This window comes from Aedes aegypti, chromosome 2, assembly GCF_002204515.2.
Source record: "Aedes aegypti strain LVP_AGWG chromosome 2, AaegL5.0 Primary Assembly, whole genome shotgun sequence".
NCBI lineage: Eukaryota > Metazoa > Arthropoda > Insecta > Diptera > Culicidae > Aedes > Aedes aegypti.
In genome coordinates, this window is record NC_035108.1 from 271,068,543 (window position 1) to 271,086,764 (window position 18,222).

Sequence of the window (18,222 nt, forward strand, 5' to 3'; positions counted from 1 at the left end):
GCACCTAATCGATGCACATAGCTCGCAGAGTCCCACACTTTCTGGTTCCAACCGCATTTAACGGAAACACTGCTTTTACAGGGTTGTTATCCGGCTATATGAAGCATGTGGCATGTCCATCGTAGAGATCAATAGGCGCTCTCTGGCGATTTTTCTCTGCAAAAGTGAATTTTTCCAGAGTCTATGAATGAAGAGTTGCGCGAAGAGTGAAACCAAATCTACCTATCGAACTGTCAAACCGTCTACCTATCGAGCAGCCCAGCAAAACAGATAGGGGCTGTTTTCGAAGACGAAGAAGAACAAGCATTCAAAGAAGTCTCTTCGCGCAACTCTGTGTATATAAACTCTGAATTTTTCCATAGTAAATCCCATAGGGTCGGTGTTCCCTTAGTAGACAGTCCCCTATAGTCGCACTAGTGGCTTTTTACGGTCGTTTTGGTTTAAATCTTTTCAAAATATTTTTTGACATGAAGGTCATAAGCTATTTATCAAAGTACCATTGACACACAACTTGATTTTGTTCAAAAAATGATCGGAATAATTAGTTTTGCTTAAAATTTGAGCTCCCTTGCGCCCATGGGCGTAAAAAGCTATCAGACTTGAGGGGGGCCACGCCCCCTTCTCATGAGAGATAAAAGTCATAAAGGATTTAGATAACTTAACCCTCTAATACCCAAATTTTTATTTTCGATTTAAGTATTATTTTTCGTTATCTAAAATCGTTCTAAACACGATTTGGGCATTTATTTATTTTTATTCGCAAATTTTAAAATTTTGGTTTTTGATTTTTATAATTTTTATTTTTGAACATCCCTAGCTTTTTTCATTTTTTCTTGAAGCCTTTTCTAGTTTTTGATTTTTGGCAATAATAAAAATTTGAATTGCTACGGTATTTTGAAAAATATTAAATTTTTATTTTTTTTTCAGAGCGTATTTTATTTTCCGTGTAACTAACGTAAAAACAGGTTTGAAATGATTTTAATACCACCAGGCTCTTCTTTTGTGATTGGTTAATCGTAGAAAAATATAAAAGGTACGATTTTTTACATTACACGTTAAATGAAGCCCTGGCATTTGTAGGTTATATAAGAATGCAATTTTTCAAACAATTTCTAAAACTACAAAAAAGTTTCAAAAGTCATAAACAACTTTTCTTATATGCGTGTTTTGAGTCAAGGTATAAGCCAAAAATAAAATCATTTTGATTTCCGAGCTACGAAAAAATACACAAAATTCCAAAGTGTACCCCGTCTAAATGCGGGGTTGGGTTATAGAGGGTTAACAATGCTTGTGTCGATTATATTTATGAACCGATTATAGTGGCGCACTTTCATACAGAGGTAGATCAAAACCTAAAAATCGTCTAAAACCGACTGAACAACTTTCTTAGATATTAAATGTCACTTTTATGGAAAAATAGTAAAAAATTATTTAAAAATCTATGTTTTCGTTTTATATTGCTAAAATGACGTATTCAACCCAAACTTATAGATCTCGAATAGAATACAAGGATTAATAAACAGATTATAATCAGGATTTACCTTTCCAAGTCGATTTGAACTAGATGTTTGCAAAGTTATAAAACAAGATAAAGATTTAAATGTCTCACCCAAGCCTTTGAAGAAAAAAATGCTTGCTAGTTTGAAAATATGGATTATTGTTGCTCAGCATTTCTGTAGCAAACGATTCATTTCTCCAAACCTCTCGAAACCAAAATTTGTACATAGGATTGAATACAGTGATACCTCCATGAGTCGATGTTCCATAACTCGATATCGACTCATGGAACCATACTAAAACCAAAATTTCATGGTTACTACGATGGTCCCCTCAAACTGCTTTCCAAAGCATTTGTTTCCACTACTCGATATTTCCATGAGTCGATGGTCCCTTCAGATACAGGTTTGACTGTAATACCTTTTTTATTAGAAACTTTAAATCCTTAAGCTGCTTGGCTACCATCAAATTGAAGGATTGAAGGTTTTTTTGTATTCAAATAAAGCTGTCGTCAGCAAATTCGTACGATAACAGTTGTTTGAAGAAAACAGGATGGAAGGTATTTTGCTCATGGATTTATTAATATCCAATCATAGTAAGGCAGAGCTAAAGTTCGACCTTAGTGGTATAATCAAAATTTTTATAAAAACAATAGCAGTTGAATATAAATACCATACAATGAACCTTCAACATATTTGCTTTAATTTCGCTGATTATCTTAAACAAGCTTTTGCCCCATCGGTGAGGCTCTAAACTTATAAATTCACTCTAATTTTTCATCAAAAAGTTGCCCAAAGCTCATAAAACCGTTTTTCGCAAAACTAGGTAAAAATGTGAAATGTTGGTGACTTTCTTCGCACTATCAGGCAAATTTAGCTAAACTTGAAGATAATATGTGAATCTGGGTTAATTTGTAAATTTCTCTGCTAGATTATATGGGTCGAACTTTTGGCCCGCTGATTTGAACTTTTGCCACACTGTGGGCCAAAAATTTATTCCAAGCAATTATGTAGTAACTAATACACCTAAAAGCATCCTTATGATGCATAAAAACACCCTCACACAAAAAATCAAAGAAGATTTTAACCTTATTTATGTCCATGCAATGAAAATTTGATCAAAAACTTTAATGTTTACGTCAAAAAACAACAAATAGCCATTATTTTTTTCAAATCTCAATCGATTCTTATGATATTTGAAGTGAAAGTCTCTTACTTGAACACTATGGCATTTATAAGCTTTGATTTGATTTGAGATAGAAATCCTAAACATTTGATATCTTATCATTAATCTAGAAACAAGTTTTATCTATTTTTCTTACAAATAACGCAACGTCTTCTAATTACAGAAATTTTACATGAATGCATATAGATATTTATAACGAAAAAAAAAAACATCTCTGAACCGAATTGATGTGGTGACGGAGCTGGTGTAGAACACACGTCGAGAACCTGGGATCGCATCCATCTTCATTTGGAAGGGAAGTGAAGCTGTTGGTCTCGTTAACAAAGACAAACAAAAAAAATTGATGTAATGTCCATATAAACTACGTAAGACGCCTTAAAATTGGCGCAAGAAAAAATAATAAAAATAAATAAAAAAGGGTCGTATTATAAACACTTATAGAAGAATAAAATGCGTGTCTTAAAACAATTTTCAGTATGAATAAGGTTTTACGTTTATTCTACAAAAACAAATAGTAACATGGTCTTATTACACTGCGGAACACGTTTTTGTCTCCAGCACCAAAATACCGCTATTCACTTAATTAAGGGTTGCTGAGTCCATTGCCGTTTTCAGAAATATCATAGCACGTCTAGTTTTTGAGATATTGACTGTTGAAAATGCAAAAATTGACTATTTCAGCCAACTTGCATGCAAGTTTGCCAGCTTGTAAGGTAATATATTGGCTTAATTTGCCACAGAATTCAAACTTTATGTGTATAACAATACTTATCATCAAAGTTTGTATTACTTTCGATACGGAAAAGTTATTTTTTGATGGTTTAGAGAATTGTTGTATTTTGCCATATAGAAGAAACGAAGAATTTTGTATGGAGACTGCAAGCATGTTGAAAAAATCGGTTTAATCGAAATTTAATCGCGCAATTTCAATCAAATTATGTCTGAAATGAAAGTTCAAGTTCTATTTTGCATGTTTGGTGGATTAGATTCCAAAAAAGTTTGATAAATTGTACTTTAAATTTCATGTAAACATAAATAAAACCAGTGTTTCATACAACTTTGGCGACCTGTAGCTAAAAATTGTGACGTGCTGGAACTTTTCTGAGTATGGCACCAGATTCAGCAACCCCAAATCTACTAGAGACACATAATTTGATCCTTGAGACACGCAAAAATGTCATTTTTGTTACGCTGTGTTATCTTTTCAAAAAATTGTTGCGACATCTACGATTTTACACGGTTCGATGTGGTTTTTTGTAAGAATCCGCCACTATCTTACTATATGTAAAAAAATTCAATGTTCACAGGTATCAGGTATCAGAAGGCCGGCTCCAAAGGCACGTTCCCCACCAGTTGGGAGATTTGTGCCATCGCCATATTTGAGCCTATTTCATCATCTACCCGATGGGAGAGGAAAGGGAAGGGAAAGATGGGAGGAAATAGGAGTGGGGTCCCTTGAAGAGGGAAGATCGCATAAGCGAAATGAGAGCATGTAGCTCCATACCACAATGGGTTCGAACAGCGCCCTAAAAAGGGCACTGCAAAACGCATGAGCGTAAAGAGAGCCTATAGCTCATTACCACAGCGGGTTAAGAATAACAGGATGTCCTGAAGATTCAGGCTTCTGTATTCAGTTTCACTTAATAAGTGTTTACCAAGTAATTGGAATCGCATTTGCGCAAAAACTGGACAGTTACATATCAAGTGATACGAAGTTCCATAATCGGAGTCACAACTATCACACACAAATGAGTCAGCACGCTGAATATTCGCCATGTGATAGTTGAGTCGGCAGTGGCCTGTCAACGCTCTGACCAAGAGACTGCAATTGTGCTTTGACAGATTTGTTAAATACTTCGCCACCTTTGGAGATGGCTCAGTAATATACAATTTTGTTTGACGACACGACTCCAAACTATTCCAATATTGCTTGTGCTGAGTTGCCGCCCAAGAGTTTATCTGAAGCTTCACCCAGCACTTCGAAATTGGAATAGCCGGCTCAGGGCCAATGAAGTCATGCGATGCTCCATCGCGAGCTAGCTCATCAGCCAATTCATTTCCAGCGATGGAAGAATGGCCAGGTACCCATACAAGGTTGACAGAGTTGACTGAATTCAGTTCCTCAATTTGAGTTCGACATGCGATAACAAGCTTCGACCTTGAGTTGGCCGAAGCGAGAGCTTTTATAGCAGCCTGACTATCTGAACAGAAGTATATGACTTTATCCATTACGCGCTGTTGAAGTGCTGATTGCACTCCACACATAAGAGCAAATATTTCCGCCTGAAAAACGGTGCAGTTTCTACCAAGTGAGTAAAACTGATTCAGCCTTAGCTCACGAGAATATACTCCTGCACCAGCTCTACCTTCAAGAAGGGAGCCATCAGTGTAACATACTATATTGTTTGATATACTTCTTTCCAAATAGCCAGACGTCCACTCTTCCCGTGAAGGAAATTGTGTGGTAAATGTCCTGTAAGGAAAGTTACAAGCAATTGTGAGATCACTTGGAGCAAGGACAATTTTGTCCCAATTCACCAAAAGTGGAAACAACGAAGTGTGTGTAGATCTACGATTCACTGGATTTTTCTCCAGTAGATCCAGTACCCATAAACGGTAAGAGCAAGAAAGTGCTTCTTGTTTAAGATATATGTGTAGTGGCGCAACGTCGAAAAGGGCCTCGAGCGCTGCTGTGGGAGTTGTAGAGAACGCATCAGACATCGCCATCAAGCACATCCTTTGGAGATGGCCCAATTTTGATTGGATTTTTCTCACTTCGCCCTTTTGCCACCACACAAGACATCCATATGCCAATATTGGTCGAACAACTGTTGTGTAAATCCATTTGATATATTTGGGTTTGAGGCCCCAAGTTTTACCAAAGGTTCGCCGGCATTGACCGAAGGCCATACAAGCTTTTTTGACTCTGAAATCAATGTGAGCTGTCCATAAAAGTTTGGAATCTAGAATGACTCCGACATACTTTACTTGATCAGTCACATTAATCTCAGTGCCAAAAAGACGTAAAGGTCGAATTCCATCGCGGTTTCGTCTTTCCGTAAAAAGAACAATAGATGTTTTATTCGGGTTAACCGAAAGGCCATATTGGCGACACCAACTCTCGACTACCTGAAGAGCACTTTGCATCAGGTCGAATAGGGTGCTTATGCACATACCAACTATCAGAGCTAGATAGTCGTCGGCAAATCCATAAGCTGGAAAACCGCAATTATTGAGTTGCCTCAATAGCGTATCTGCTACGAGATTCCACAAAAGTGGTGACAAGACTCCCCCTTGGGGGCATCCGCAAACACTCAATTTTCGAATCGCTGCTTGACGCAATGTCGAGAAGAGATGTCGGTTTTTGAGCATTTGATGAATCCAATTGGTAGGGGAAGTGGTGGTAAAATGAACAGGGGTGGTAAAATGAACACCTTGCCTTTTATCGGGAAAAAACAAATTTCGATGAATTTTTATCACGTACGGACGATTTACATCATAAATCAAAGTGTTCGAGTTGATACGTAGGTCAATTAAAGTGAAAATATCAACGAAAACTTAGATTTTAGAAAACCACTTCAGAAAATTAGAACTGACGTAACTTTTAGCTCGGAAGACATGAGGTTTTTCAGTGAGGTGAATATCGTTATGATATGACATCAAATCTGATACCTTTAGAATTTTTTTTAGATGGGTTACAATCATTAACGGATATATTTTCGGTAAGGCAGTACAATTTTTTAGAAATATTTGTTTTGCTCACGTTTTTTGCATGATGTTCATTTTACCACCAATAGCTGTTCATTTTACCCACATAGTAACATTTACATCGTTTTTTGCGAGCGACAAAAATATGTAAAAATTCAGCAATTTTAGCCTGAATTCGTGTCGCTGCTATAGATAACATCCCTGTTTTTGATGTTGTGGAATAGAACTATACAAATTCCTCGTTTTTCTATCAGAAACAAGATGATTTCCTTAAGGTGTTCATTTTACCACCCCTTCCCCTAATCATTGTAGGTAGCCCATGGTTTCGTGCGGCTTCCAATATGGCATCGAAAGACACGTTATCAAAGGCACCCTCAATATCCAAGAAAACACCCAAGCACGATTGGTTCTGAGCGAATGCTTTCTCGATATCGTATACAACTTTGTGTAAAAGAGTCACAGTGGACTTTCCAGATTGGTAAGCATGTTGATTCACATGAAGAGGCATGTTTGCCAAATAAACATCACGGGTGTGATGATCGATGATGCGTTCCAGACATTTCAGAAGAAAAGAGGTCAGACTGATTGGTCTAAAACTCTTCGCTTCCTCATACGACGCACGTCCTCCTTTTGGGATAAACTTTACAGTAATATCACGCCAGGATTTGGGAATGTACCCGGTAGCAAAACTGCTTACAAGTAGCTTTTTCAAAACATGTTTGATAGACTCAAATCCCTTTTGGAGCAGAACGGGATAAATCCCATCCGCTCCTGGAGATTTGAAAGGAGCAAAACTATTAAGTGCCCATTGAATCGATTCAGTAGTTATGATACTGCGAGCCGAGGCCAGAGACTCGTAACTACATGAAAAGACATTTGGTTCATCCGTAGATGCTATGTCCACACATCCGGGGAAGTGTGTATTGAATAAACATTCTAAAACTTCTTCATCGGAAGAAGTAAAGTCACCATTAGGTAAGCGAATTTCGTTCACTTGGAAATCCTTAGATTTTGCAAGGATTTTGTTCAGCAGACTGACTTCACTCAAACTGGAAACATTTGTACAAAGGTTTTTCCAGCCGGATCGTTCAGCAGAACGAAGAGCCTTCTTGTAAGCCTTGCGAGCTGACTTGAACGACTCTGATCCAGCTGAACGGCGTCTGTTCCAACTCCTTCTACATTGTTTCCTGAGTCTATTCAGATCGGAATTCCACCATGGGGTCCCTCTTCTAGTCTTTACAGACCGCAGAGGACATGCTTCTTCAATAGCTTCCATAATGTAGGATGTTGTAGTATCAACGGCATCATCCAGATCACTTGGATTTTCAATGGACGGAGAATATCCATGAAATTTGGTCGCAACCAATTCAATATAGAGTTCCCAGTTTGTTGACCGGGGATTCCTAAAACGCAAAGTCTGCGCAGTTACATTTGAATGTTCAAAGAAGATGTAGCGATGATCAGATAATGATTCCTCATCTGATACATGCCAATTCGTCAACTCGTGACTGATTCTATTCGAGCAGAGCGTTATGTCTAACACTTCTTCTCTATTAGAAACCATGAAGGTTGGGCGATTGCCTATGTTAAGTAATCCAAGGTCTGTACTACTTAAGTATTCCATCAGACTGGAGCCTCTCAAATTGATATCTGAGCTGCCCCAGATGATGTGATGAGCATTGGCATCACTGCCTACAATCAGCGGAAGGCCTTTTGTTACGCAGTGTACGACAACTCGTTTGAAGTCATCCGTTGGGGATGGTTCATCATGTGGTAAATATACCGAACAATAGACGTATTTCCTGTTGAGGTCACCAACAGAAACATCGATTGTGACAGCACATACATCTCTGGTAGTTAACTCAGAAATGAGTGTAGCAACGATTGCTTTATTAACGAGCACGCATGCGCGGGGCATGGAGCGCGAGTTTGCCATTTCAAGCTTGCTAAAAGTAGCAAAAACTGGGTCCACAAGGTTACCTAGATAGAAGTTCCCTCTACGAAAGTAGGGTTCTTGAACTAGCGCCACTTGGGCTGCACCATTTTGCATGAGTCTGCAAAGATTGATTGTTGCTGTTCTTTTATGCTGAAGCTTGATCTGAGCTAACCTAACCGTAGCCACTACCCAAACTAGGCAGGATTAAGCTCTTTGCAATCTCAGCACGAAAAAGACCAGCAACGAAAAAACCAGATCGGTATCTATTTAAAGTCGCCAAAGGCGAAAGAGCACAGAATACACTGTGTAAAACGCATAATGCGAATCCATATAGGTGATAATTTAAATTAAATGTCAACATATTCATAATCCCACCCTTATTAAGCCTCAAGATAGAGACTGAAGAAGGGCAGCCGATTATCTCGGAGAAACACAAGGTCACCTGCACCATTGCTCCGGGTAGCACAGGAAGGACTCAATACTGTGGAGGGCGCCCTGGTACCCCACAGGCTCCGTTTGCGGTTAGGTTTTATTTAGACCCCCCTAACCATTCATTCTTAGGCACGGTACGCATCACACCATAAATTAGGGGTCACCTGTGAGGTGGACTTTTACCACCGTGGTGTTAATTCTTAGCCAGTTGAAACAACCGCTACCGACACTACGCGGCTATCTAGGCTGCTCGGGAAAAGGAGGTTAATATTGATGATTAACTCCTGACGTGCCCAAGCAGCCAAACAATCGATTCTTATGATATTTGAAGTGAAAGTCTCTTACTTGAACACTATGGCATTTATAAGCTTTGATTTGATTTGAGATAGAAATCCTAAACATTTGATATCTTATCATTAATCTAGAAACAAGTTTTATCTATTTTTCTTACAAATAACGCAACGTCTTCTAATTACAGAAATTTTACATGAATGCATATAGATATTTATAACGAAAAAAAAACATCTCTGAACCGAATTGATGTGGTGACGGAGCTGGTGTAGAACCTGGGATCGCATCCATCTTCATTTGGAAGGGAAGTGAAGCTGTTGGTCTCGTTAACAAAGACAAACAAAAAAAATTGATGTAATGTCCATATAAACTACGTAAGACGCCTTAAAATTGGCGCAAGAAAAAATAATAAAAATAAATAAAAAAGGGTCGTATTATAAACACTTATAGAAGAATAAAATGCGTGTCTTAAAACAATTTTCAGTATGAATAAGGTTTTACGTTTATTCTACAAAAACAAATAGTAACATGGTCTTATTATCTTTTCAATCTAAAAACTTCAGAAAATTGGTGTCAACATAACATTGAAAAAAATTGTTGCGACATCTACGATTTTACACGGTTCGATGTGGTTTTTTGTAAGAATCCGCCACTATCTTACTATATGTAAAAAAATTCAATGTTCACAGCTGTCACATTTGAATGTAACTGCTTCACTGTCGTCTACTTTCTAGCAGTTTATATCTGTTCCCGACGTCTCGGAGTCAAATTTATCGAAAAGCTCATAAATTTGAATACGAAACATTTAAAAGTTCGCAAAAAATGTATACAAACATTTGTAAGAACGATAAGTGTTATGTCTTGTCTCCGTCGCGTCTCGTGAATGTTGTGTACTTCTTACGTTAGTGCAAACTATTAACATGAGTAGTGTACTGCACCATTGTTTATTTTCGAGATTTTTTTTTGTAACGACGACTCGTTCTAGATAATTGATCACAAAATATCGCAGCTTGTTTTAAAATATGAAAAGACTTTGATTTTATAATTAACAATACCACTACAAATGGATCAAGCCAGTTCTTCTAATTTTAAAACATGCTTCATGGTGGCTAGTTGCAAACTATCCAAACATGGAAAAATACTTTGCAGTTGTTTCTTTGTTTGTTTAATTCCAAGTTTAACTTGTAGTATTGTTCCTTTCATTTTACTTGTTAGTTTGAATGTATTAACTGTAACTAGTAACGTTAAATATGTGAAAACGTTCAATGTAATTCGTCTAGGCTAGCCCATCTGGCTAGTTTTTTCGTCGTTAAAAGTGGTCAGTGAATTATTACAACTCGAACCATACGGTCGTGTATGCTATTTCACTTAGCAAAATATTACCGATAATTCGCGTGCAAACAGTCGGAATTATTCGCGGTTTTCAGCAAATTGTGCTTATTAGTAATATTCCATCACATTCGAAGTGCTAACCATCGATTTTGAGACTTTTTGGTGTAGTTTTGCGATAAATTGCTAGTGTTTTTGTTTACTGAAAAGGTGGCGTGCTTGACTAGCACAGATCCTGTTGGATTTGTGGGCTCTCGTCGTTATTTTAGTGGATTGTAGGTACTGTCTGGGACCATCCAAAAGAAGCGAGCGATTGTAGTGTTGTAGTGAGTTGTTGTATGGAAGGAAGGCCTGATGGAAGGCCACTCTAGACCACCACCGTGTGATCCACCGGACCTCGCTCGATGCCCGGCATGGATGATTGGGGATGATGAGTTACTGCATACAATTGTACTGCAAATAAAAGTGAGACCCAACGATAATGAAGGCGCTAATGAGGTTCGACTCCCTACCGACCCGTTTGTTGTTGGCAATGCAGTGCTTTTGGCACTAGGAACAGCAAATGCTCGAAAAGTGTCAGCATCAAAAGAGGCTCGAGGTGCAAGATACATTTTGCGTACCAAATCCAAAATCTTCAGTGAAAAACTTCAGAAGATAACTGAGTTACCTGACGGTACCCCAGTTGAGATCACTCCTCATCCAACGCTTAATTTTGTGCAGGGAATTGTGTATGACCTAGACACAGTCAACCACACCGAGGAAAATATCCTGACAAATCTACAGTCGCAGGGCGTCTGTAAGGTTCGGCGTATTAAGAAACGTGATGGTGAAACCTACCGAAACACGCCACTTTTGGTTCTATCGTTTCAAGGATCTGTGGTGCCACAGCATGTTTATTTTGGACTGCTGCGGATAGCCGTGAGAACGTACTATCCGTCGCCATTACTCTGTTTTCGTTGCGCCAACTACGGACATACAAAAAAGACATGCGACAACGCCAAGTTCCCTCAAATCTGTTTAAACTGTTCCGAGTCTCATACAGATGTTGTTGAATGCCCTAACCCCCCTTATTGTAAAAATTGTCAAGGGAGTCACAAACCAATTTCGCGGGTTTGTCCGATTTATCGGGAAGAGGATGCAATCATTCATACTAAAGTGGATCGCAATCTGTCGTATGCGGAGGCCCGAGCTGTTTGGCGTGCAGCCAACAAATCTCGTTCTTATGCCAATACAGTTCAAGATCGATTGCGTCAAGACGACTCTCAGAAGGATAAAATTATTAAAATGCTGCAGGAAGAGGTAGAATCTCTGCGTAACGTAATCCTTGAGCTCAAAACACAAATAGCCAACCTCAGCAACAACAACCTACCCAACGTTTCAACAAGCACTCAATCACAAGTCCGCAAAGACAACTCGTCGACTGGTAAGGCTCCTACTGTAGCTCTGACACGATTGTGTGCCATGGAACAATATATAAAAGCACACAGCGTTGAAAAACCACAACGATCATCCAGTCCTAACTCGAACCAAAGTATAGATCTGAACGAAAGTATGGGATTTGAAACGACTACGCATAAAAAACGGAAAGGGAACAAAAATAAATCTGAACCGGACTCTCCAGAACGTAAAAAAGGGGTCGCATCCAGTACCAAAAGAAAATAATGACCCAAGAACCATCATTCAGAAAGCAAAACTTCGCTATTGAGCCGGACACGATTTTTGGACTTTCGGAACACTCTATGATAAATAACTCAACCAACAATACAAATTTACACTCAACTACTGCATCGACGTTTAATAATGTAATTTATGCAACGAATACTGACACGCAAACCGAACAATTTTTGAAAACTACAATTATGGAACACAAGGCTTCTTCAAGATTAATTGCTCCATCAAGGAGCAATTCTGATTCGCCAAGCGCGAGGCTTCCCACGTCAGCCCTGACCAGAGATGTTCCGGACGAGTCCGATGAGCCTCTGGCGGCAGCTGACGTGGATTGCCTACTCACACAGGCAAGTACAAACACGGTGTTTTTTACGGACGAGAACTTTCGGTGTCTTCAACCTATTCCAGGCCTTTCTCATGATGAATGCAACTCACAAGCACCTTCTCCGAACTCCTGCTACCGAACCACTGTAGTAAGGATAGCATCTGATTCGCCAAGCGCGAGGCTCTCCACGTCGGCCCTGACCAGGGATGTTCCAGATATATCTGATGAGCCCCTGGCGGCAGCTGACGTGGCTTGCCTCTATCCACAGGCAAGTAAAATATTCCATTCTCACCATGAAATAGTCCCTCCTCGTATGCGGTTTTTTCCAGATCCGACACAGCTTGACGCATTAGCTTCTCTTCCTCGAGAGGCGTTGGTCAATGCCGAGTTATACGATCATTTCCGACAGGTATTCGTTCTTCCTTCAACCAGCAGTTGTAATAATCGTAGCGGAGTGGCAATATCACCCTCGAACGATAGCAGAAACACCGCCAATGCAGAGAATCCCACATCGCAACGTGATCAGGAGACGGTTCAGTCAACTCATGACAATTTCTTGGGAATTGTTGTACCGCACGCCTCTCAAAAGCAATTAATGCTTCAATGGAATATAAGAAGTCTATGGGCCAATCACGCAGAATTGTCCAATTATGTCATTCAGAAGAAGCCGATCGTTGTGAATCTCCAAGAAATGAAAACATCAAACACTGAAATCGCACTAAAAGGCAAGTATGACTGGAAGCTGGCCGACCACAATATTCGCAACGGAAAAGGAATTGTAGGATTGGGTGTTCTGAAGGAAGTGCCTCATTGTTTCTACGATTTGCACTCCACCATCCCGATATGTGCTGTTCGGTTACATAGCCCGTATAATGTGACAATTGTTGCGTTTTATTTTCCAAACAATGCAAACGTTAAGGATATTATTGATGGGCTGAATCTGGTCCTGGAAACCACGGATCCTCCGTATGTCATAGGCGGTGACGCAAATGCTGCTCACGAGGCTTGGGGCAGCTCCAAAACATCGGTGAGGGGGCGGTCGTTACTGTCTTGGATTGTGGATAACGACTTTATAGTGCTAAATAATGGTGCTCCAACTTTTCTAAGTGATACGCATTGCTCTTTTTCTTCTATCGACATAACTGTTGCTTCCAAATGTCTCGCTCCCAGATATCTTTGGGAGGTTTTGGAGGACACAATGGGAAGCGATCATTTTCCCATTATAACTTATCTCGACGCAACTACTGCAAAAGAAGGTTGCCGTAAACGATGGCTATACAAAGATGCCAATTGGAAACATTTTGAACAATGCATAGACCAACTCTTTCAACAAAATTGTGATTTGGACATTGTGCAATTAGGTAATCTCATTAGGGAAGCCGCAGAAATGTCAATTCCAAAATCTTCTGGGAAACTAAATGGGAAATCCGAAATTTGGTGGACTAAGGAAGTCGATACAGCTGTCAAGCTACGCCGGAAGGCTCTACGAGCCATGAAACGTCTGAATGCTGACGATCCGTTAAAAGAAGTTTTGAAGAAAAAGTTTCAAATAGCAAGAGCCAATGCCCGAAAAGTTATCCTAAGAGCTAAACAAGCTTCTTGGGAACAATTTTGCGAAACATTTACGCCTTCAACAAGTTCATCACAAATTTGGACAAACTTCAACAGACTTTGTGGAAAGAAAAAAGCCGTTGCTAAAACTATGATCATCAATAAAACGCACGTTACCGATCCAAATGAAATCGTGGAGCACTTTGCGGAAGTTTTCGAATTAAATTCCAAAGCAAACTACAACATTTCTAACGAACATGCTGAGGCTGGAACAAATGAACAATCTTTTTGTACCGTAGAATCATCTGTTTTGGATAATAATTTCACAATGCAAGAATTGCTTCGTGCAATCGATTCAGCAAAAGGGTACTCAGCGGGGATCGACGAAGTGGGCTATCCAATGATCAGGCATTTGCCGTTGCACGGAAAAATGCGAATGTTGATGGCATACAACACATTATGGAACGAAGGTCGTTTTCCTGAGAAATGGAAGGAAGGTATAGTGATATCAATTCCTAAACCTGGACAACCACAACAACATGCAGAAAGTTATCGTCCAATAACTCTCCTTAGTTGCATTGGCAAAATTTACGAACGACTAATCAATCATCGACTCATGGTTCATTTAGAATCAAATGATCTCTTGAACCAAAACCAGCATGCGTTTCGAACTGGAAAGGGAACCACTACCTATTTTGCTGACCTGAATGAGATCATGACCGATGCTCTCAAAAGAAAACTTCATTGTGAGTTTGCCCTATTGGATCTACGAAAAGCTTACGACACGACATGGCGTCCTCATATTATCCAGCGAGTACGAGAACTGAATCTAGGGATCAATATGACGAAAAGTATTGAAAGCTTCTTGAAAGATAGGAAATTCCGTGTCAGTTTTGGGGGAGCACTATCTTCTTCAAAGACTCAAGAAGATGGAGTCCCACAAGGGTCGGTGTTGTCCGTCACACTCTTCATTATAGCAATGGACACCGTCTTCAACGTGATCCCATCAGGGGTGACAGCACTCATTTACGCCGATGATATTTTATTAGTCACTGTGGGTAAGAAGGTCAGCAGTACCAGAAAGCGTCTAAGCCTTGCTGTTAAAGCCGTTTGTGAGTGGGCAAAATGGACTCATTTTGAAATCTCACCCAACAAGTCTTCACTTCTGCATGTTTGTCGAGAAAAACACAGAAATTGGAAGAAAAACAGGAAGGAAATTAAGATTAATGGAAAGAGCATACCTGACGTCAAAACAGCGAGGATACTGGGAGTTTGGATTGACAGCCGAGTAACTTTCAAAAAGCATTTTAAAAATACTCTGAATGCAATACAAAGTCGGATCAACTTTCTTAAAGCAATAGCAAGTCGTGCAAACAGGGAAGTGATCTGGAAAATAGCTAATGCAACTTGTATCTCCAAATTACTTTACGGGATCGAACTCTTCGGTTTAAGATGTATTGAGCCATACCAATCATCTTTCAATCAACTGATTCGCTTGGCCTCTAGTGCGTTTAGGACTTCACCATCTCTGGCTTTGGCTATTGAGAGTGGGGAACTTCCTTTCAAAGAAAGGGTTGCATTAGCGTACATTCGTAGCTCCTGTAAAATTGAAGAAAAAAGCCACCAATATCGAACAGCCTTTCGCGAAAACATCGAGCAACTTTCAACAACCTTTTTTGGGGAAGCTTTCCCTCAAATCAGTAAACTCCATCGTTTTGGACAGCGACCTTGGTATTATGCTCGACCAAAAATTGATTGGACGATAAAAAGGAATTTCAAAGTTGGAGAAGGAGCTCATAAAGCTCGTGCTTTCGTTAACGGACTTTTGAACAGTGAATATAAGCAGTATACGAGAATTTACACCGATGGATCTAAAGATGAAGTAGGTGTCGGATGTGGTGTAATTGGTGTCGATTTCATCATCGAAGGTCAGCTTCCTTCCAGCAGTTCCGTATTTTCAGCAGAAGCGGCCGCATTAGCAATTGCCGTGTACCACGCGGATAACACACCAACAGTTATTTTAACAGATTCTGCAAGCTGTCTTTCTGCTCTCGAAAAAGGAAACATCCTCCATCCGTACATTCAGGCGATTGAGACATTTTCCGAAAACAAACATGTAATTTTTCTTTGGATTCCTGGTCATTGTGACATATCTGGAAATGTAAAAGCCGATCAAGCAGCAAAAAGGGGTAGAACAGGACTAGCTTTAGAATTTGAAGTACCTGCGAAAGATTTAATATTGTGGGCTAAGCATAAGATGAAAGATATTGTGCAATCTAGATGGATCGGTAATACTACCGATCAATTAGCTTTAGTAAAGAGAAGTATTGGAAAATGGAATGACAAAATGAAGAAGAGCGATCAACGAGTGCTCACCAGGTGTAGGATTGGTCATACGCGCTTAACAAAATGCCACTTGTTTTCAAAAAATGATCCCGATATTTGTGATTTGTGTAACAGTTCTCTAGATGTTAAACATATTTTATTGGAATGCCGAAAATTTGATGATATCAGAAGGAGATTAGGAATCAGCTCGAATATTAGTATAGCTCTATGTAATGACCAAAAAGAAGAAAACAAAATTATAAAGTATCTCAAAAATACCGGATTATATAACCAACTTTAAACTAAAACAGAGGCGAATGAATTGTATTTTAAAGCCTCTTTAATAAATAAAAAAAAAAAAAAAAGTTAAAAGTGGTGAACTCGCCAAGAGCAAAAAGCCACTCTAATAAAGATAAATAATAATAATAAACATGCTTCAATGAATTTCAATATCGAGAAAGGCAAAAAAGAAATAGTATGTGACGTTTCAAAATTACATATTGCTATTGCCTGTCAAACAATGATCATCCATAAATTTATATTCAAAATGCATTTAATGCGTCTAGTATCATAAGTGTTTGATACTTAAAACTAGTTTTAACTGTATTTTCATTTCTCCTCCATTTATTTTTCGGGGGGGCCAAACTCATGGTTCGGGGGGGCCAGGCCCCCCTGGCCCCTCCCTATTTACGCCAATGCTTGCGCCTATAGTAAACCTATTGTTCCTATAGTAGCACTACTGAGAGAAACTATTTTTTATTATATGCAGTTATTGATGAACTTTTTTTACATCAAACGAAAGCTTTTGATCCAAACTTTAAAGGAAAAATATAAAAGTTTTGTAAAAATACGGTTTTGATTTGTACTTTACCAACGCCGTGGTACTAGTGCTACTATAGGAACAGAAATTAGAAATAGTGCTACCTTAGGCACATGTGTTCCTGTAGTGGCACATGCGATAATAAATACAGTCATATGAGTTTTCGTAGTTTTCATATTTTTCCCACAAAACCAAGATAAAATGCTTTCAGATGATGTAAAAATAATGACGCTAGCGTTATTTTTTGATTTTATACGAATATTTGTTCTTAGCTATGCGTCTATTGGTACATCAACCCCACAAAATTTGAACGGCTGGCGCTAAAATATGGTGTCACCGATCGAGCTGAAATGTTGAACAGTTGTTATGAGGATCAAATGCAATCAAAATAGAGGACTGGAGCAAGAATTTATATTCTTCATATAACAGTGTCCCATGGTAGGACAGTAAAGGGGATTTTTTTTATTATCGGACAATTTGGGCCGGAGGTTCTCCGATTTGCATGAAATTTTCACCAGAGGTAGAGCTCGTGGATACATGACCAAAAGTGAAATTCAAAAAAATATATAGTGGCCTATTTTCCCGGAAAACTCTAGATGAATTTTCACGATTTGTCTATATACCTCAAACTTTGAAAATTCATATCTCCTGAACTATGCATCGTAGAACAAAAGTTAGTTTTTTAGTGAAATCGAAAGGAAATTTTCTCAGCAATCTATTAAAAATATAAAAAGAAAAACATATCTCAGAAAATTTTTCACCATGGAGAAAATTGTCGAAAAAATAGCAAAAAAAAACTATCGTCTGTATCATGAAAAATTTTCAAAAACATATTTTTTGTTTCATCAATCCATACACTAACTTTCGTCCATAGACGCCAAAGTGGTATCTTTTACCGTTTAGGCGACAGAACTGAAAAACCGATGACCACCCGCACGCTTCCCATAGGAAAATGTGTTCTATTGTGGGCCTCATAACCGTGCGCTAACGGCGGCAGTAATTTACACGTATTGTAAGTGTAACGCAGTGAACCATCCTTTCCTTTCTAGTCAGAAGAAGCTTTTCGTCAATCAGACCACTCTCCTTTGGTCTGTTGGGTGTTTTGTATGTCCTTTATTCGTAACCATTACTATTGAGACCAACAGTCTTTAATTG